A 7,979-nucleotide genomic window follows, 5' to 3' on the forward strand; every position below is an offset into this window, starting at 1 on the left:
GCCCTTATGAGATAATGCTGGGGAAAATCACAAGTGCGCTCTTTTTCTAATGTAGTATCTGAGGAATGCAGGCTAGCTGCCACAGTGACTGTTCTGCAAAGCAGTTGGCTATTTCCTGTTTTCTCCTGCTTATTCCTATGTAAAGATTACTTGTCATGTGTTAAATAAATTCTTGGTCTATATATTAAAATGCTTATGTCCCACAGGCATTGTCTGCACTCTATGGCACTCTATGGCACAGCCACAGGGTCGGGGACGTGAACCGCAGTCGACTACGTGGGGGTCCAGTGACATAGCCATTATGCTAACTGCTGGTTCCCATTGAAGGCCACTTCTGACCCCTTTATAAGTTCTCGGAGTTTTGTTTTTGTTTTTGTTTTTTAATATTAAGAGCCTATTGGGACAGGAACTTGTTTTTTTTTTTTTTTGGAGAGATTTTTGCTATATGGTGCATGTGCTCACCAGACAGACAGAGCGAGACATTAGAGACAGAAAGTGAGAAATCACCCCCTAGGGGGATGGTCATGAGGCAATCTCTTCTGCTTCATTCTTCTCTCGGGATCTTGGGCACGCACGCACACACACCCGGTGTGAGTTTTAAGCCACTGGGTCTGGGATGTGAACCATGGTCGACCACGTGGGAGTCCAGCGACATAGCCATTAAGCTAACTGCTGGTCCCTGTTTTTATTTTTTAATATTAGGAGCCTATTGGGACAGGAACTGGTCTTTTGAAACAACTTTAAATTGAGTCATCTAAGAATTTTCTTAGATTTGTTCTGATTTGTGTGGAACCTTAAATTGTGAAAAGGACCTAAATTTGAATGTATCCTGTTAGTTTGTTTATCACCTGTAAATAACCTTTTATAACTATTTGTAAGTTTTGCAAAGTGTCTTCCTTGTCAGCTATAGAAAAGTTGAAGCTGGATGGGACCAGCAGTTAGCGTAATGGCTATGTCGCTGGACTCCCACGTGGTTGACCACAGTTCGAGTCCTGTACCTGGTGACTTAAACTAACGCCGGGCGCATGTGCGTCGTGCCCAAGATCCTGAGAGGAGAATGGAGGCGAGGGGATTGCGGTGTGACCATCCCCCCTGGGGGGTGATTTCCTGCTTTCTGTCTCTCTGTTTCTCTCTGTCTGGTGATTGTACATGCCTAATAGCAAAAATCTCTCCAAAAAAAAAAAAAAAAAAGAAAGAAAAAAGAAAAAGAAAAAAGGAAAAGAAAAGTTGAAGCTGGAGAGTAGATTTGTCAGATTGGTCCCAGTTTTTGAGAACACAGCCAAGTGGAGAGTTAGGAGGGGTAGAAGTTTGATTGCCTCTTTTGAAGATAAAACAGGGGGACACCAGAAGTTAGGAAGAAGGGAGACAGCTAGGGGCTCCATCCTTAACCTGCCCCTTTTCGGCATTCATTTGTCCCACTTCCTGCCTTGATTTTCACCTTACCAGGTCCCCCAACGACAGTTTCTCAACTCGTTTTCCACATCGAGACACCCAAAGCCAATTCTGGGACCCTCAGTATAGTCTGTCTCAATGTCAGTCTTAGGTGTAGATAGCTGATCAGTTTAAATTGACCTTCTGTTTAGTGAGTAAGCGTAGCAAGGGGCAATTGCAGTATTATAATCTAGTGGGCAGGTGAGCTTCATGGAGAAGCCTTTGAACAGGTTTTTCAAGTTTATCTCTCTTTCTCTCTCTTCTTTAAGCGTATAACCTGTATGTAGAACTAGAACTTTTAACTCTTAGCAAACTTAGCTTTTGGGATATACCAGCAGCTCCTGAACATGTATTTGATAAAAAGAAAAAAAAAGACTGTTTAACAGATTTCCGCAATGTAGAACAGAATAATTTGATTAATAGATCTAACCTAGTATTTTAATAAAATTTAAAGGCTGATAGTAGAACTACTTCAACTTCATGTTAATCAAGGCAAAGTAATTTATTTAAAGATGCCTCAGACATTTTATGATCTCTTATCATTTTAATTAAGCACAACCTTAAGATCTTAAATTATCTGAAAACTTTACTTGTAAATACCTTATTTGTAGTCCTTTAAATTTCCTTAAACAAATGTCTCGATTACCTATAAAAGCCAAGAAAAGGCTAGTCATCCATTTATTTTTCCTTTTAGATATCTTCCACGTAACATACAACGCTTAACATGTAAATACCAGTTGTTCCGTCACACCAGTCATATTAAGATAAATAGGATGATGCCTGATCAATAACATCTTGGACACTAAATACCGAGAAACAGAAATAAGAGTTCAAAAACAACTAAGAATATAGCCAACTTAATGGTAGGGAAGTCTAGAGTTGAGGTATCTTCCAGAATTTATAGGGCAAGATTGGACCACAACAGAAGAAAGATTAAGTACATGAGACTGAACTGGTGAAATAGAATTTATGACTTTTGATTAAAATATTACTAATTTTCTTCTATGCTTTATTTTCCAGATTAAAGAATTTTTGCCTTGTCTTGAGCTGCCGATAGGTACATGTACCCACTATTCAAACAGAATCCTAACCTGTTTCCTGGCTTTAAATTTTAAGCAAAGCTCTCTTAGCATTTTTTTATTTTGACTTATTAAAGCTAATACTGCTTTTCTTGAAATTAGAAAATATATTTTAAAATACCTATTTAATGACCATATCAAGCTCTATAGCATCAGCTAGGTGCTACTTCATAGTATATTCATTCTACTCAGAGTTTCACGCCTGAAATCAGACATGTGTTCACAGATATGTATATATCAGCTGAACTAGCTATTGAAAGTAGTTAGATTAATTAAGATATTTTATGAATCAATACAATCTGGGGGAAAAATAAAAAAAGGAATGGGAAGCAAGTGTAGACACAAGAGACAGTGTGGGAGGAGGGTGGAAAATGGCAGAGGGTGAAAAATAGGAAAAATAAACATATATATGTATAAATAAGAAATGGAAACTTATTTGTCAATGATAACATGTATGATTAAGCCACTATGCAATATATTCTGGACGGGAAATCACATTTTGTATGTTGTGATGATGCTCAGTGAATGAATGTAAAATTAATTAATTTAAAAAATCCTGGACAAAATATATGCTGGAATCTGTGAAGATTTTCAAGTACTAAATCTTTCTTTTTTTAAAAAAAATGTATACTTGAAACTGGCTGTTTGTCAAAGATTTATTCCAGTGAACTTGAAAAGCATTTAGATCCATTTATATGAACTCTTATTTATCAGCCAAATTGAATGTAATTCCTTAAGGTCTTTTATCATATAGATACATGACATACAGCATATAACATATATGTACCACACCGACAAAAAATTTCATAATACTTTTCGAATGTTATGTATGTTTTACTCTTTATTTCCTTTTAAAGACATTTTAGAGCTTAACGCTTAAATGTTTACTTTTCACCTCAGGTTTTGTGAGAAACAAAATAGAGTTTTTGAATAACCTTGAACTTATGGCAAAGAGGATCTGTAGAACTGAGAAAACTATGCATATAATCCTATACTTGCAGGTGTTGGATTGTTCTTGTTTAATATTTTTTCAAAAACCAAAGAAACATGCTTAAATCCAGCTATTAATATTTATTTGGACTGTCAGAAAATCTATTATGCAGATCAGTTTTTTTTTTTTTTTTTTTGGAGAGGCTTTTGCTATAGGGAGCATGAGCTTGTCAGAAAGACAGAAACAGAGAGACGCGAGAAATCAACCCCCAGGGGGGATGGCCATGCCACAATCCCTTCTCCTCCATTCTCCTCTCAGCATCTTGGGCACACATGCACACACACGTGCCCAGTGTGAGTTCAAGCCACTGGGTCTGGGACTCGAACTATGGTCAACTACATGGGAGTTCAGCGACATAGCCATTATGCCAACTGCTGGTCCCCCAAATCAGTTTCAATCTGTTTAAACTCACTAAGAGAAAAAGGGCTTATGAACTTGTAAACAAACTAAATTTTTTTTTCCAAACTCAACTGGAAGAGTATAGGAGAATCCAATATAGAGGACTAGAAGGAGCCGTTTCCGAGGAGCTAGCAGGGTGGGGGTCCTTACATCTTATCACGTGTGAGCCTGGGGACCCTGGCAGACTCTGAGCCAGTGGAGGAGAAGCGTGAGTTAAGATGGAATAAAGGGTACTCACATCTCTCAACACATAAAGACACTGTATGTATGGAATTTTTCTCATTTCCCCAGGTGTTTATAAAGGGATATAATTGCATAATAGTATTATAGTTAATATTTCTCTCTGGTTGACAAGCTTTCCGTCTTCCAATTTGTATTGTGGCCATGAATGAGTGCAACAGAAAATTAAGCATCTTTTTTTTTTCACGTTTGTAAGTCACAGGAATTTTAATGTTTTAGAGTACAATCCAAGGGAGTCAGTCTACTGCAGGAGGTGGTGGAGGGGGTATTTCTTATCTGTAAAAATAAGGGGAGACCAAAAGTGTCCCTTTCACTTTGCTCTTGTTCAGGAGACAGCAAATCGAGTCAGGCCTAATCTATTGCCTGGGAGAAGTAGGGGGTGGTGTCAATAACCCGAATATGCGATCAGTCTTACCTACACCAGCCACCATCCTAATGGTAAGATAGGAAATAAAAACCCAAATGGCCATGAGAGTCAGAGGGAAGGAGGGTGCGTGCCACTTTCTCATCTCCTCCCTACTTTTGCTTTAATCGTCCCCAAAATTGCAGCTGAGCCACACAGGAAATGACCATTAATGTGCCTCCTCTAAGCAACATCATCTGCAGTGTCAGTGTCACTCTTGCTGGAGACTGTTGTCCCCACAAAGACTGCAAGCTTTGGTTAGATATAACTTCTTTTTTTTTCTTTTTTTTGAGAGAGGTTTTTGCTATAGGGCGTGTGCACTCGCCAGATAGACAGAAAGAGACAGAGTGACAGGAAGCGAGAAATCACCCCCCAGGGGGGAAGGCCATGCTACAATCCCTTCTCCATTCTCCTCTCAGGATCTTGGGCTGGCACGCACAGTGCCTGGCATGAGTTTTAAGCCACTGGGTCCGGGACGCGAACCGCGGTCGACTACATGGAAGTCCAGTGACTTAGCCATCATGCTAACTGCTGGTCCCACTTCTTCTTTTTTTATTCAACAAATAGCTTTTAACTTTTTTTGTCAATTAAACATACCTTTTTTTTTCTTCCCCTGTTCCCCTCTCTTCCTTCTCCCTCCCTCTGTTACCCACCCCATCCTTACTATCTCTAGTATCTATGGTGCCCCTCCTGCTACCATACCGCCCAAACTTTCAGTTTCTCCCATAGAGTGCAGATAATGGTATATATTGAGTGGGGACATACAAAGTCTGTCTTTCATGGTCTGACTTGCTTTGCTTAGCATTAAGTCTTCCATGTTGGTTCACTTTGTACCAAATGTCAGGGTTTCATTATTTTTTATGGCTGAGTAGAATTCCATAGAGTACAGGTGCCACATTTTTTCAGAACCATCATCTACTTTTGGACATTTGGATTGATTCCATGTCCTAGAGATTGTAAATAAAGCTGCAATAAACAAGGATGTGTGTGTGTGTTTTTGTGAGGGTTTTTCTATCCTTTGTGTAAATATCTAAAAATGGAGTAACTGGGTCATATGGTAGTTCTATTTGTAGGTGTGTAAGGAATCTTCATATTGTTCTCCAAAATGGTTGCACTAATTTACATTCCCATCAACAGTATAGGAGAGTTTCCTTTCACCACAGCCTCGCCAGCACTTATAATTTTTTATTTTCTTAATTTTAGCCATTGTGATTGGGGTTAAGTGGTAACTCATTATGGTTTGTATATAGGTTCTAATTGAGTCTGACACCTGTAGTCTCAGATCCACTTGAGTATATAAAAATCTATATAATGACCATCCATTCTTGTATTTCTGCCAAAGAAACAGGAATATAACCTATTACAAAGTGTTCTACATAGGCTATTCTAATTTTAAAAAAAATTATTTTATTCTTTCTCGATTTGTCCCTTCTCTGAGCTCACTTAACATCTAAATAAAATAATGCTGGGCTGTATCATGGGCTATGTGAAGTGGAGAGAATATGAAAAATGGGTTTCAAATATATCCCTGATAGCTCTTAAAGCATGATGTGCAGGATTTATTGAGGAAGGGATTGTGGCCTAAGCACAACCATTTTGGTTCAATTTATAATTTGTAAAATTCTTCACCAAAGTTTGGGAATTTGGAACCATTGCTTGAACACCTGGAAGAATTTTCTGCTTTAAGTAGGTTAAAATTACTCTTAGTTTGTTTAAGTGAAAAAGATGATCAGTCAGTAATTTGTCCCAAGATCAGAAAGGGCTGCATTTTAAAAAAATGCCTCCACAAAGCTAGTATATATGATTGGGCTTTTGAGCAAGACACTAAGACTTGGGGAAAAGAGCAGGGGAGAGGGACTTGAAGGTCTCTTGCGCATTCCTGTTAGGTTAAGTTAAAGCAATTGCTTGTAAAGGAAGAATGAGTTCTTGTAAGCCTTTTTTTTCTTTCTTTTTTAAGAGGTTTTTGCTATAGGGTGCGTGCACTTGCCAGACAGACAGAGAGAGACAGAGAGATGGAAAGCGAGAAATCCCCCCCCGGTGGGATGGCCACGCCGCAATCCCCTCTCCTCCATTCTCCTCTCGGGATCTTGGGCATGCACACACACACGCTGTGCGAGAGTTTAAGCCACCGGGTCCAGAACTTGAACTGCGGTCGACTACGTGGGTGTCCAGCGACATAGCCATTACGCTAACTTCTGGGCCCTTTAAATTTTTATTAATGTATTTATTTTACATACTTTAACTGAACATCACCACAGCATACAAATGAAATTTTCTAGCTAGAATACACTGTAAAGTGGCTTAATCATACATGTTATTGTCAACAAATAATTTTCCTTTTCTTGTTTCTTGTATATATTTTTCCCCCCTATTTCTCACCCACTGCTATTTCCTACCCTCTTCCCACCCTGTCTCTGGTATCTGCAGTTTCTTTCCATTTCTTTTCAATTAGGATTCCAGAAAAGAACCCATGTCACAAAACAGCCAACATTCCAAACACCTTTGCTAGCACTAAGGGACCAACTGAATGCTTCTTCACAAGCCTGTCTCTTGAGATTCTGACAAGGGCAACTGCAGTATAACTGTATTTAAGTGATCGACAAATACCTGTATTTTGTTTTTTGTTTTTTGATAGAGTCAATTTCTACGTATGAAAAATTCCCAGAAAAAGAAGAGAGAGTTCACTTTTCTTACCTCTCCAGGGAGTAGGAAGATACCTGAGTCACAGCAACAATTATGACGTGGAAGTGCTGGGTGACCAGACCCAATACCTGTGCTGGTTGTTGGCCACTCGGGAAGGAGGAAAAGCTTACACTGTAGTGGAAGGGGGCCTGAATGCATTGCTGAGCTGAAGAGGAGCTGGAAGCCAAGTGTTTTTATCTAGCAGTTCCAGCAATGGACTGGCTTTATGATAAGAAAGTGGGGTTTAGAAAAAGGACACATGGTAGGCTAAATGGTTTATTATCAAATTTTTTCTGGAGTCTCTGCCTCTTTCTAGAAGAAGAGTGATATTTTGACTGTTATTTTTGTTGTCCCTAGTGTTACTCTTCTGTTAGCTTCTGCAGGACCTCCACTCCTAAAAATATTAACTGTTTTCTGAGACACCATCCAACAATTGGCCCCCCAATAAGCTGAAAACCTCTTGCTGTCCCAAAGGGCATGATATTCAAAACTGCCTCCAGAGGAGCCATAGCACATCCCATCATGCAACAGCACAACACCACTTCTCAGCATGAAACAGCTACAGAAGACTGACCATTGTCCCTTGTCCCACCCTCACACATTGTTTTGTATTTTTTTGAACAAAAGATAAAGGATAGACATGTTATATCAGCCCTGGAATGACTTTTAGGTAATTCCCCATCAGAAAGTAAGGAGCTGGTGGTGCAGGTGTTGGCTAGAACCCTCCCTTACTAGAAGCCAATACCCATAGATA

The 7,979-nt window shown here is 39.2% G+C and overlaps 1 protein-coding gene across 2 annotated transcripts in view; it reads right to left on the reverse strand.

The window, feature by feature from the left end:
- The window catches only part of LOC102483207 (membrane-spanning 4-domains subfamily A member 12-like), a 24,931-nt gene extending 17,500 nt beyond the window's left edge, over positions 1-7,431 (reverse strand). Inside the window, exons 1-2 of one of the 2 annotated variants that reach the window (XM_027766410.1) lie at positions 7,238-7,431; positions 2,032-2,077 (exon numbers count right to left, since the gene is read on the reverse strand). The gene's annotated coding sequence lies outside the window, so the exon portion shown is untranslated. The remainder of the gene's footprint in view (positions 1-2,031; positions 2,078-7,237) is intronic. The other variant, XM_027766409.1, reaches the window with a different exon arrangement.
- Positions 7,432-7,979: the final 548 nt, after the last annotated feature.

The sequence above is a fragment of the Tupaia chinensis genome, unplaced genomic scaffold (genome assembly GCF_000334495.1).
Source record: "Tupaia chinensis unplaced genomic scaffold, TupChi_1.0 Scaffold143204_1, whole genome shotgun sequence".
Classification (NCBI taxonomy): Eukaryota; Metazoa; Chordata; class Mammalia; order Scandentia; family Tupaiidae; genus Tupaia; species Tupaia belangeri.